Raw genomic sequence first — 13933 nt, forward strand, 5'->3', positions numbered from 1 at the left:
AATGATAAAAAAACTCAGCATCGTATGAGGACGTTTAAAACCAGGAAAAGTATAATATGTATTTCGAATAACTTGTAATTAAAAAAAACAGAAGAGTTGATGGCTTTAAAACTACATATATCCATGTACATACGATATTCTATAGTATATTTCTACAGTAATTCATATATAACGAGAATCATTAAGTTGGAATTCGGTCAAGTACCGTTGACCTTTAATTTTCAAACTCCATTCAACATAAAACTAAGCTAATTGTGAAAAAAAGTTTATTCCGTCATTTCAATTTGTTTTACGGAAATAATTTCTCGATATTTCTATCATCGAATTTTCTTGTACTGATCGATTAAGAGTAGCATTTTTCTTAACATTATGTGTACAGAATTTAAAGTAAAACGTATTTACGGTGTAAAAAATGTTTATTACTTTATCCCGTATAAAATGTGGCTGGGATGGTTTTACGTGTGTCGGAAAACTGTTAACCTGCTGAAGCTCGTTTTTGAAGGTAGGACTCATTTTATGAGCCGTAACTGCTGACAGTGATTTATAAGGGTAGATAAAATAGAGGTAAATTTCTGGGTTCTTAGCACTTATCAATACGACTCATCTGGGCTGAAGCATCAACACTCTTGTCAGATATACTTAAAGAATGAGGAAATAACAATTGCAGCTTCTTTTACTATATTGTTAACACAGATAAATTTTCATGGTAAGTTACATTGTGCCAGATACTGTGAATGATAATAATTACTATCCGATAATTTGTAAATATCTGGCATAAAAATTACAACACAAGGTTACTGGTGCCTTATTTTTAATTTCTCGGAACACCTCATAAAAAAATGTATATAATTTGTATTCACTAAATATAGCCTAAAGGAGTCTACGCTTACATAAACATTGACAATCTACCGACTAAGAGTAGAAAACGGAATCATCAGTTAATGAAGTAGTCACAGAATCGAGTCCACTACTTTCTAGAATCACTTCATTAGTTTCTAATTGGTACGGCAATAGCAAAATAATACTGAATCCGAAAAACATGTACACAAGATTACATTCTAATGCAAATCGTATTAAAAACTCCTAATACATCGTAACGTACAGAAAAACGTAAATAAATTTATATCACTAGAATAGGTAGGGTAAAAGTCTTTTTTAGGGTGCGCCTCCTACTCCTCCCTGGCTACGCCCATGTATAAGTAACCCATCTCAAAGTTTGTCCTGGACTCGAATTTTCTGTGTGCCTTCTACACAAATCTCTTCTTTTCACATTAGCATAAAACCTTTTCTTTTCACATTAGATAAATGCATAAAATCCGCAGTCTAATGACTACCGATCACTGAAACTTTTTCACCCACCCGGTATGTGGCGTCAATTCTATACGCGAATGCAGCACTACGCGTGTGTTCGACCACACGGAAAACCACGGTCACCCCGTCTATTTCCTCCATTTTCCGCGGTAATATCGCTGCAACGAGAAACGGAAAACACATGCAAAGAATCTCGAGTATGTTTCCCTGTGTTTCAAGGGAGTATATGTATACCATATGCGACGCGTTTCATACGCCACGACAGCCATTCGAGGCCGACGTTTGTGCGCCATTTGACAATGCCGAAGTTCGCGAAAAATAAAACGAAAAAAAAGTGTGTATGCGAACGAATGGCAAACGGAGGAACGAAGTTGTTTCCATCCCTCGCTTCTCGTATCCTGTCGTCGACATTCTCTACTTTTTGGGACCTTCACACGCTTACCTGTCTTGCAATACCGTGCGGTATTTTCTCTGAGATACGACAACCCGTTCCGAGCCAGTTTCTGATTACGACCTTTACGATTTCCTCGCCGCTCGAAAAGCTTCCCTCGATCAACAGAAGCGGTGGAACGATAAAAAGTCCCGATCCACCCAATGGGCGTGCAACGGAGATAAAGTCGCACCCTCTCCTGGATCGCGAAAGGGTGGAATTGGATTTTCTGCGCGATTCTGTTTCTCAACGATCATGAACTGAGTTTTAATGCAAAGTCCGGCTGGAGGATAGTATCTCCTGCGAACAGGAATGATCAAACGCTGTCGTTCCGTGAGAGATTGAATGGAAGAATATCGACTTTTATAACGACTAATAATACTCGTCAATTGCAGACTAATGCGCCTACTATAAATTTGAATTAAATTAAATGACAAAGTGGCAAAGACTACGAGTTCGTTTACTTAGAAAAAACGATAATTTTATTGTTTCAAAATTCATTAGTATAATATTATTAAAACAAACTTAAAAAAATCGTAATTAAAGAACATTGGACAAATTCATATACATGAAAACCTTACACTATTTGATTCCATTATTCTAACAAATGAAATAATTTCTTTCAATTTTTATAGCATAAGGTAATTTATGTTTTCACACTGTGAGTATGCTCGTCGTTATTCAAAAAGTGGTCATTTCCTCATGACGAGTGGGTATGCTCGTCAAACACCGTTAAGGGTTAGGGGTGTAAAGCATCGTAGTTACATTTCTATGAACCGTCATTACTCGGATGTACATGTGTATGTACTTAAGTTTTTCAGTGGGTTTGTAATTTAAAGCATTTGCTTCGTTATTTTGAGTTTTTCGACCCTAATACGTATAGTTAACGCAACATTTGTTCTACGTCGCCTTTTAATGATTTATCATTTTCTTCTATATTTACTTCATTTAACTTTAACATGATCATGCTTTTCGTTTGGATCATTTCTTTGCAAGAAAATTGCCCTTTATTTACACGTAAATCAGATAAAAATTAAAATATCGAAAAATTCCTATGTCAGACCACAGACAAATTAAGATTAATTTAATATTCCACTGTTCCAATTTTGTTTCAGAAATCTGATCATCAGAAATCATGTAATACGCCGCTGAAACGTACAGGCCACGGTATGCTCTCGACCGCCACATTGGATTCTAAAGAAAAATTGAAAAAAAAATCTGTAAATACTATCCACACGTCTGTTTTCACTAAAAAATTTTGATCGAAAAAAGTGTTTTTGTCACTTAGAAATAAATTCCCAAAAATACAATATTTGTTTAACTGTTAAATTTTAACGCATCAAGATGTAGTAACCCGGAGCTGCATAACTTCTACTCCCAGAGTCAGTCTCCCACTACCGGGGTACCCCCACTACGCAGCTCAGGCTGCCTCGTTCGCGCGTGGAAAGTCGCATGCTACGGAGAAAAGGCTTCACACCACACCGCCAGCGATAGCCTCTTGTTCTTGCCTGTTGCGAAGACTTCGCTCCGTAGCATGCGACTTCCGCACGCAATGAGCGAGGCAGCCTGAGCCGCGTATTGCGGGTACCCCGAGAATGGGAGACTATGTAACTCTGGGAGTAGAAGTTATGCAGCTCTGGTCTAACTCCATGACACAATAAGTCGTGTTCTACGTCATGATTTTTCATTTACCTCGTGATTCTTGAATTTAACTACATATATCATCATGTCTAGTACTATAATTTACTGGACTTGTGTTTATTGTGACAAAATAATTTTATTTATGTATAATTATAAATACGTATGTAGGTGTTCATAAATTAAAATCAACCAGTCGACCAGTTCGATGTTTGTTGTAGAAATCTATAAATAATATTATCCATGGTCGACACTTATTAAAAGAGTGTTAAGAAGATGGTGTCAAAGTGACGGTCAAAGAAAATATTCAATATGTCATAACTGGACTGCAACATGCAAATACAGATTTACACAGAGTAATTTATAAAACCTGGAATCAAATAAAAATTAGTTTACTGCGTAAAGGCTTTTATCAGGCCCTCAATCAAATAAAAAGCCTTGTACGTTCTATTGAATTTTGTACAGTATTAAATTTTAGACAATTGTTTGCACTATAAATGTACGAAATCCGAAATCGAGTCATAATCAAATTAAAGATTCTCACGCAAAATCACATTTTTTTTAAGTAAATAAAAAATTTCATTCTTCCACCGTACACTACCCCAAGCAAAAAATAAATTACAAAGTTTTCTAAAATGTTGTTAAAGGATTCACCTTCTTTACGATTATTTGTCCCTGTATTTCACTCCACTCTCGGTTTATTACACTTTCCCCTGCCCCTCGTTCGTCATCCCCGATCCGCCATTACGTCACAGCGTAACAATCTCTTTTTACGCGCTACAGGACGAGCCACACGGCAATCTTTCCGCGGGCGTCGCTGTTCGACGATTCTCCATTCAATTCGGGGAGATAAAACGAATTCGTAGAACTTGTAAATTCGATTCGAGCCGGGAAAGGATTGCGGGCGCCGCGATGCGGGAAAATCAACAGGAAAAAATACTGCGGAATTCGTTCAGCAGAATTAAACGCATAGAAAAGTCCCCACCTGATATTCGTACAAAGCAAAATGGTTATTGTCTTATCCGTAACAATTGCGGTGCTGAACAGAATTTTAATTAAAAACCTTCGGCGAATCTCTTGCGTCGCGGCCGCGTTTAATAAATTCTCGCCGAGGTGTGGCAGAAAGAAAAACGCGATAAAACAGAAGAGTGAGAGAGAGGCGTATTGTTTAATCGGGGCATTTATCACGGTTTCTTGCCTGCATAACAATTCGAGCGACGCGACGACGAATGCCACGTTGCGAGACCAACAGATACTTGTTCTGTTTTCTATTTCCTTTTGTTATTTTTCTGCGTTTATTTCAGAGTGTTCATGTGCACTACGAGCGACACATTTTGTAAAATTATATGAAATGCATGTGACTCGATTCAGCTGTTTAAGGGTTAAATGAGAACTGAGATTTATGGACAATCGCTCATAAATGGTCATTGTGGATCAATTTCTTTTCTGATTGATGGGGGAAACGAATGGAGATAGCGTAAACAAGAACAAAATCGTAAAAATAAGAACACAATCGACACTTTTTTAGAACAATCTGTAAATACAGTCAATTAGTTCCTTCTTTTAGGAATTTTATTTGTTTGTAAACGATAAAACTGTTAAATTTTATTATAATTTTTATGCTACTGGACTTTACAAATACGTATTTCTTATAAACTTATAAAACCTACTTCCTAATCAGGAGACAATCTAAAGTTGCAATTTGATAGGCACGCAGCTGTATTTTGAAATTATGTAGTGATAATGACAGGGATATTTGTATACAGCAACTAACGGAGTCTGGATGTTTATTTAAATATGTATTACTAACATAAACAACTTATAACAATATTTGCAAAACACAGATCAATCGTGACCGCACAGCAACTGAATAAATAATAAATGATTATTAAACATAATATTTGGTACGATTATAAAATAAATCGCTTTAGCAATAAATAATTATTCATGCAAATAGTACGTGAACAAAATCTACTAAAAGTGGGGATTGAATTCATAATTTCCATTAGATAGGTATTTCTGTACTTTATTTTAAAATGTCAAATGTTCCGTGTATATAACATTGTAACATTAACTCAAATGAGAAGAACGAAGCAAAAACTCAGTGGATGTATATATAAGCACGTGTTTGTATGCATATAAACTGTCATTAATGTATCATGAATTTCTACGAGTGCATAATTCCTAGCGTTACATAGCAAATATTCAACACGTACAAATGGTACAATATACACAACACTCGTGTTCGTCCGTTGAATTTCATTACGTTGAATTAATGTAATATTCAGCGTTTAGCGTTGAAATTCGCGCGGCAAATATCGACAGGATTTTATCGAGTTTCATAGAGTTGCAGACGTCACGAAGTATACCGGGGTAATGTCCGGCCGAATGATGGATATCATTGGATTGCAAATAGTCGCCCACGAGTGGGACATTGATAACCTTGACAATTCGATCTTTACAAAATCGTGTTCATAATAGATTATGACTGTCACCTTTCATCTGCATTAATATGACAAATATTGACAATATAACGCGCGACAAAATTTTCCTATTTATGGCGCAATAAAACTCCCGCGGTCTGTGTAAATTGCATTTCCTTGCGAATGGTGGAAGACCATTTGTCGTACCGCGATATAGGTCTCATTTCTGCCTGTCATCTATACGTACATACAGTGTAGAAGATACTGTTTTTTCGTGACATTCCTCTCCTACACACTTGGCAAATATAAATTAGGTACTGAAAACGAAGTTTCTTAATTTCATGGGATTTGTCGTTAATGACGATATTAAGACGATATACAGAGTAGCCCGTTAGTCACCTTATCATTACAAAATGTAATAACTTTAATAAAGACGAATATTTTATAAATACAAATAATTAACAAGTACCAAGTTTATTAAATTTCTAAATGATAATGAGACTTATGGTCTACCCTGTATAATAAAGGTATAAATGCAGGAAGTACTGAATTTTCCAGCTAATAAATTTTGAAGCATCCCCTTACTCAAAGTTTACTATAATTATATTCTAAAAAGGTTGAAGATCAAACCCCATGTGTTGAAATCACGTCTCTCAGATCTTCTACTGTTTAGAATCTAAAATTGTCGCGCACTTTCCATGATCGTTCAATTGTTTAGGGCCCAAAATCGTCGCACGTGTTTCAGACACGTGAGCTAACGATCGTAACTGATATTGCAATATACATGTAAATCACAGGACATAAATAGCATTACAAAACCAAGGACTGTGAAAATATAAAGTCCATATTATAACACAAAAGAAACTATATAACAAATACAAAAAGGGGAAAACATATCTACAAAAATAAAATGTAACAAGTGGTGTAAATTGTGGCTCATAAGGAGAAAATTCTGATTTTAATGAAATTTCCTGGGGTTGTAGAGGGCATCCAGATACGCAAGGAACGCTTTTTTAAGCTGACATTCACTCTACGGGGATGTAACCACCCCTCAAAATTTCGACCCGGAAGTACTACCTGGAAAACCAAACGAGATACATGAAAACTTCTTGTCAAGTTTCACGGTTTTTTATGTAAAATAATATTGTGCTAGCAAACTGTTCAAAATACAATTCGTTTATGACAAAAAATTTGTATAACTTTATTTTACAACTTATTTGAATTTACCTAATGTCACAAATTGACCATCATTTCATTCCAAATCTATTAGTAGATACACATATAAAATTGCTTCCTACAGTTTCGCAGATTTTTATTACTTATATCCCGTGGGCACGCCCACTAACAATCATTATATTGTGTCTCAGTCTATCTGCATTTCGTGCCTTACTACCTTAATATAAGAATTATTCCAAAAGCACAAACACTGCAATGCGATTCAACTCCTAACAACCAAAGAATTTACCGAGTATGGACTTCAGCTTTCCGAAATTTCTCTGAACCGTGAGATCAGTATACGCGTGGGTGGTCAACGACGACGACGACCAAAGGGATCGATCAAACGCGTTGGTGTGCTCGCCTCCTTGAAATTCCATCTAGTTCGTTCTAAATTTACCCGAAAACGTGGGACATCTACGACCCCCGCAGAGGGAGCAACTCCAGCGTGAAATCATTTGTCCAGGACGAAGGGGTCGGCGGGGCGCGAAACGACCGGCAATTGAATAGCTAGCGGAAATACCGGCGGAACGAGCCAACGAATAACCCGTTGCATGCATCCCCCGTGCTCGCGGCGTAGACCAATCGGTGTATCCAGCTCGGTCTCTCCCTGATTTATTAGCGCCAGAAGCGTCAAAGAAAACGTGCAACGCGGTTTCTCCTCTATTCCTCCATTCCCCTCCAATATTAGCGGAACAGAGCCTGATTCGCGTGGATTTTACCAGTGCTTACGGAAAAATGTGAAATCGTGTACGCGCAGGTTCGACGCTGAACACGTATTAAACGCGTTCGAAAGCTCCGGCCGACCGTGAAAAATCATTCCGTTCGTTGTATCTTTAACACGTTGAATGCCGCAGGATTTTCGTACATTTCAGCCACAGCGTCGAAGTGAAATTTTCGTTACAGAGAGTGTAGAAAAATAAAATGTTATATAAAATTATTAAAGTCAACTATGTTATCATACTTTTGGCATTTAGTTTGCAGAAGTTACCGATTTACGAACCAATATTATAATATCGAAAAGTATACTCCGTAGAGTGGGGGTCACCGGTGACACCCACGGTATTCAACGTGTTAATAACAGCGGTCGACGGGTCGCGCGCTCCTGTTCGCAATTCACGCTCGACTGTGAAATTGCTTTGCAGACTGGGATATCCAGCTTCGTCACCAGAGCAGAGAAATTTCGAAATACGGGGCGTTTTAACTGGTCCGTAAATATTTCTCGACTGTTTCGAATGTTCGTTTGTCCTTCCGTCTTGAACTCGCGGTTCACCCCGGAACCATCCAAATTCCAATACATCCCCCGAGCGTTTTCAATTAAAACGAACAAGACATCGATGTGGCGATATTAATGAAATGTCAGTCACATTTGCGTATTCTGATATCCAATTCCGCGGGCCCTCGAACCACAGATGACGTGGTAAAATAACGCGATAAAATAATTAAAACGTCCTCTCCGCGTCCCGTTCGTCGTGAAAAGGTAATTATTATTCCGTCTGTCGGTAAGGGATGAGAGACGGGGAAACCGTTCGAGGGGACAAAAATGAAATAGTATCCCGCGTGAAATCTCAAGGAGTTTTTAACCTTTGAACTAGACGATTTACCGTGGAAAGAAGAATGGGTAATCGAAAGTCTAATAAAATGGATAGACGGGAATCAGCGTGTGCGTAAATATAAAACGAAATATACACGAGGAACGGTCAAACAGTGTGGGAGCATAAACGCGGATAAGCAATCAAAGGTAGCCAGCCGCGCGGAAACAGAGAAAGGACAATCAGGAACAATGAGGCGTAGTCGCGAAGGAAACGGCGACGAGTTTGAATAAAGCCGTCAGGAACGAACGACATTCGCGAGCAGACGAGACAAATCTGCGAAACCGTGGTGGTTGTCGAGAGAACCGGAATACACAAGAGAGCGCCGAGAATTTAGGAAAGCCGAATAAACTGGGCAGAAAATACACGCCGGGTGGCGGAAAGAAGTGAAGCGCACTAAAACTGGTAGCAACAACGAGGAGACCCGTGCGCGGTAAGGAAAGAAAGGAAAGAAAAGGAAGCGCTTAATATCGTGTAACGTAATTTAAAAGTGTAATTGCTCTTGTCATGCTCGACGCTGAAGGAGCAGAGCCACATGGGGGAGGGCTGGACAATGGCTTGGCCCTGGAGTAGCTACCGGCAGCGTAATAAGTTTTCCTGTAAAGCGAATGTGGATTATCCAACCGTGAATGTGCCCGGGAATTATATTTCACGGAAGGAAGCAGACTGTTACCGCAGCGATCTCCGTCCCGCTGCCCGCCAATTCTCGCGATCTCGCGTACCCTCTTATGTGTCGTCTACTTTGCCCCCCTCCACGCTCTGTCTCGGGCTTGTCATAAATTGCATGGACAAACCTGGAGTCACCGACAGGATTTAGCAGTATCGTATATCAACCCGTAACTTTCTACCGTGTCGCGTGTTACCCTGGTCAACGATGTTTCTTCCTCATACGCGTTACAACTTTACCCTATCGACTACTAGATGCGAGGAGACAGTGTCCGTTGACTCCACGCGGACGATGGACCCCTTCAACTATTTCGCTCATATCAAGCGAGGAACGAAACGAACGGAACCACGTCGAGAGATAAAATTTCGTTAATGGATATGTTGCAGGCTGTCTATTGTTCCCCATGTGCTCACCAAAAATTAGCCCCGACTGTGTATTCATCGATGAATATTGAGATACACCCAGCTAATGATGTGAACGATGCATCCAATTCAACATCTCCGTTATACTGAAAATCAATGTAACCAACTAACGAATCTCTGCACAGGGAAGAGCTTACTACGGCAATCCTCCGTCTAGTCGAGCAGCTCGATATCATTCCTTTTCCAGTTTCGTTTCGGGCAGCGGCGGCGTCAGAGCATCATCCAAGAAATTGAATCCCGACCCGTGTATTGGAATAGCCCGCAACCCCTTCTACCCCACGACCAACAGAGGGATAAATCGAACAGCCAGCGGGTTTAAGTCGCTGGGAATGGGGAGGGGGGGGGGCGATAAGCTGGAGACCAGGGTAGACTAAGCAAGTCCTGGGGAGTTTAGAGGAGAGACGTGTACAGTGAACGGACAGAGACGCGCGAAGGCAGAACGTCGGGGTGAAGGAAAGCCACGAGAAGAGGGACAGAACATTCGCGAGCGAAGGGATGGGCGGTGGGGAAGACACGAATCGCTGTCAAGTCAGCGTGGGAGCAAGTGGGAAAGCAAGAATCCGTGAAGGGACGAGAGGTGAGACATATGAAACGGACATGAACTTTGAGCGGCGCAAGAACAAGCCTCTTGATGTCGGTGCTCGTGAATACGTTGGTGGTGGTGGTGGCAGCGGCGGTGGTGGTGGAGGCAGTCTGTTCCGGTGGTGAATCGGTGATGGTGTACCACCGGCCGGTGTGTGGTGGTGGAGAACAGTAGAGGGGATCGAAGGCGGCGGCTCCGGACTCGAGACCCAGGTCGATATCAGCCTCGAGCAAACCAGACATCTACCGACCATTCGCAAAACATTCACCTCAAGTGTCCCCGGCAATGCCCTCATCTCTACTACTCGTGCTCTCTCAATACGCTGCTGAGCACAGCTCCTCCTTCCACCGGTGTAGCCGCAGGGGTGCAGTCGCGCCACCTTCGTCCATCTCCCTACCACCCTCCCTTTCTCCGGGGAGATAACCTCCTGACGGAACTGAAATCGCATTAACGATCGCTCCACGGGTCACTTGCACCGGCTTTTCCACGACATTTTTTATGCCGCTTTCATAGACGGGATCAAATTGTCGACCACCACCACAACCACGACGGACCACCCTGCGGGGAACTAATCTAATAGATTTATTCGCGCCCGGGGATGACTTTATCTATTTCCTGCATACTTTTTGAATAATTACCTAGCGTTCGCGTGTAAGTTTCGGGTGACAGTTTCGATAGGACGATTGAAATCAATCTCTTATTGAAAAATTATTGGGACTTGGGTTTGATACTTGTTGAACCGGTAAAACTTGTCCGAAGATAAATCTTCGTTGATAACGGCAGCGCAACTATGTTCTTTTTAAACGAGTTCGTAAATTCGTTTTAACGGTGTGTTAATTATTGTATCACGTTTGACGTGAACGCTGATAGTCTTGTGGCTTTCAAGTTCTAAAAATGAAACGCTACAGATTTTTGTGTAACGTAATTGATCGTTATTTGCATTGTTGCAGTTAACTATTAATCCCCATAGACCTAAATTATGTCTTTCAAAGAAAAAAAATTTTTTGTATATATTTATTTCTTGGATGTCAGAAAAATAAGAAAATTAAAAAGAAGATAACGAAAAAACTATTCATAAATAAAAACAAATAATCATTAAACAATTCTTAAGTATTATTTTGGAGAATGTATACATTTAAAGGCAAAAAACTATCTTCTTGAATCATCAGGCTCATAATTTGAGTTATAACTAAGTGCTAAGTAAATTAATGATTCCAAGTGGAATCCTACGGTCGGAAGGGGTTAAAAACAGAGAGACTAACAAAATTTCTGGGCAGAACGACTAAAGCGAATGAGAGTGGCTAAATACTGTATAACTGGAAACGCGAATCCGGATGATTAAACACGCAGGAAAGCAACTGATGTTAATTAGCATACGCATATGAATATACATATGCATACACGCGCTAATATCTGAGCTGTCATAATGCAGTCGGGGTATCATTTAAGCTAATTACGCCACGTGTTTTCGTGAATGGATATAATACTCCATTGTAATTTAATTATAATCGTACGGACCAATTAACGGAAATATCGATTTAATTTTGATAATAACTCTAATCAAAGTATAGACAGTAATTGTACTCGTTTTTATTATGCAGATATGTATTATTAAATGATTCCTAAGTGAAAACGAATTACAGCGCTTTACCAAATCTCTCCTTTCGCGAATTCAACCCTATTTTGTTTCCCTCGCTTAAATTAAAATCGGAAAGCTAACGCTTTATGAGCACTTCCTGAAATTAAATGAAGCATGAAATTAACATTTATGGCGGTTCTAGCTTAAGCTTATTCCTGATGGTTATTTTTCTACTAATTATTTTAATGCAACGAGTAGTTACTTTCTTCAGAACTTCCGATTTCATTGTATGACACTGCAATGTTATGAAACTGAGTTACAAAGTGAATTTATAAAATTATATACTTTTATAATACATGGTGTATATTTATTTTTATAACTTAGAAAAATTGTTTCAATATTGTCAATAAACCCCAGTTCACAATTCATACGAAAAAATTAATCTTATTTTAATCTCTCTCATTTACAAGCTTATTGTAATAGATTCATATGTTACTGTTATAATTGCTTACAATGACCAACTGATCTTTCAGATAGAAACGTTTGTTTCAATGCTAATTATTCATAAAAATAGACAATAACAGAACATAATAGGTTCGCAATAAGAAAAGTGTTGCTCGTGACTCCTATCACTTTTTACTTCAAATGTAAAATTCGCGAGGATTACAGTTATTAGAATTTGTTATTAATCAGTTATTTGCAATGGTATTGCTTCTGTATAAAATATCTTCTGTACAATGGTATACACTGTTGGGGGTTCAATCATGCGTAATTCGGCTTTTTATTGTATTTTTAAGTGCACATTGAGGTTTGTTACAGCTAACGGAACGTTATTTTATTCTCTTAAATATTTTATCTGAATTATTCTTTTACGAAAAAAAAAAAAAAAGAAAAATATTTTTTATATTAAAAAATTGAAAAGGGATACAGAACATCACCAGATGAATTACAAAAGAAATATTGGTTATTAGCATTTCTGTTAAAATATTGAACATCGTGCAAAGTACTACAGGGGTTATATTTTCAATAAATTAAAGTACTTAATTTCTCATAAATCACTATATTTCGTACTCTACATAACTTCAAAGCATTACTACTCGAACGTATAACTCCTACGTTGATCTCAAGCCCAACCACCTCTGAGAAGACGATTTTTTAAGAAAGTTGTTATCTCATTGTTAGATGAAAAAGTTTTCAAGAGAATGCAAACTGTGAAACTGGCAAGAACGATGATTTCCCATTATTACTGAGAAAATCAGATATTAAGTAAGAAGATCATAAGACCCTAACTTTGTAATACCTCCTGAGGAAGGCAAGAATAGAAGAAATAATACATTTACTGCTTAACTCCTTCTTACCCGGACATCAGACCAAAAAATGTTCTACCATAGTTTCATTCTAATACAATAAATTTCGTTTTCCAATCACTTCTTTTCGAACTTGTCAATTTGATAGAATGCAGTTTCCACGAAACACGGTAAATCTTTCTGAAATCTTCGGAAGCTTCTCGGACTCTATCGTACACCAGAACAATTCCGTTCAAAGCTGGCGTTGCATTCGCCGGCGGATTGCGCAATAATTTCCCCGACTCCAATATTCGATATTTCAGGTGAGCGTCTCCATAGAAATGAAAGTGGAACGAGAAAATAAGAATCCCTGAGAAAGTCGCGGAGGGGCGGTAACAGGAATACCGTGGCATCGCCGAGGGCGATGGTATTCCAGGACGATCTTCCGCGGCTCACGCTCATCAGAATGGGATTTCCTCGGCGGAACGAAGGTAGAACACTCCGCTGCTTTATCGCGTGTGAGCGACGAGCGGGACGCTCGCGGATTTTATTCACCGCGGTCGCATTAACGTTCATAAACTTTGAGCGTGCCCGATGCCATATTTCAAGTTAATGAGCGCAATAAATTTATATGTCGCGGTGGACTGGCAGAGAGACAAGGAGATTGAACGGCGGAGGAGAGGGTGGTTGGATGACCCGGGAGAAAAGAAAAAGGAGAGAGCAGAGCGCAAGTGGGCGTCCAGAGAAAAAGGAGGAAAGCTTGAGGGGGGTGGATGAAACGGATAGG

Source organism: Dufourea novaeangliae, unplaced genomic scaffold, assembly GCF_001272555.1.
Source record: "Dufourea novaeangliae isolate 0120121106 unplaced genomic scaffold, ASM127255v1 scaffold61, whole genome shotgun sequence".
NCBI lineage: Eukaryota > Metazoa > Arthropoda > Insecta > Hymenoptera > Halictidae > Dufourea > Dufourea novaeangliae.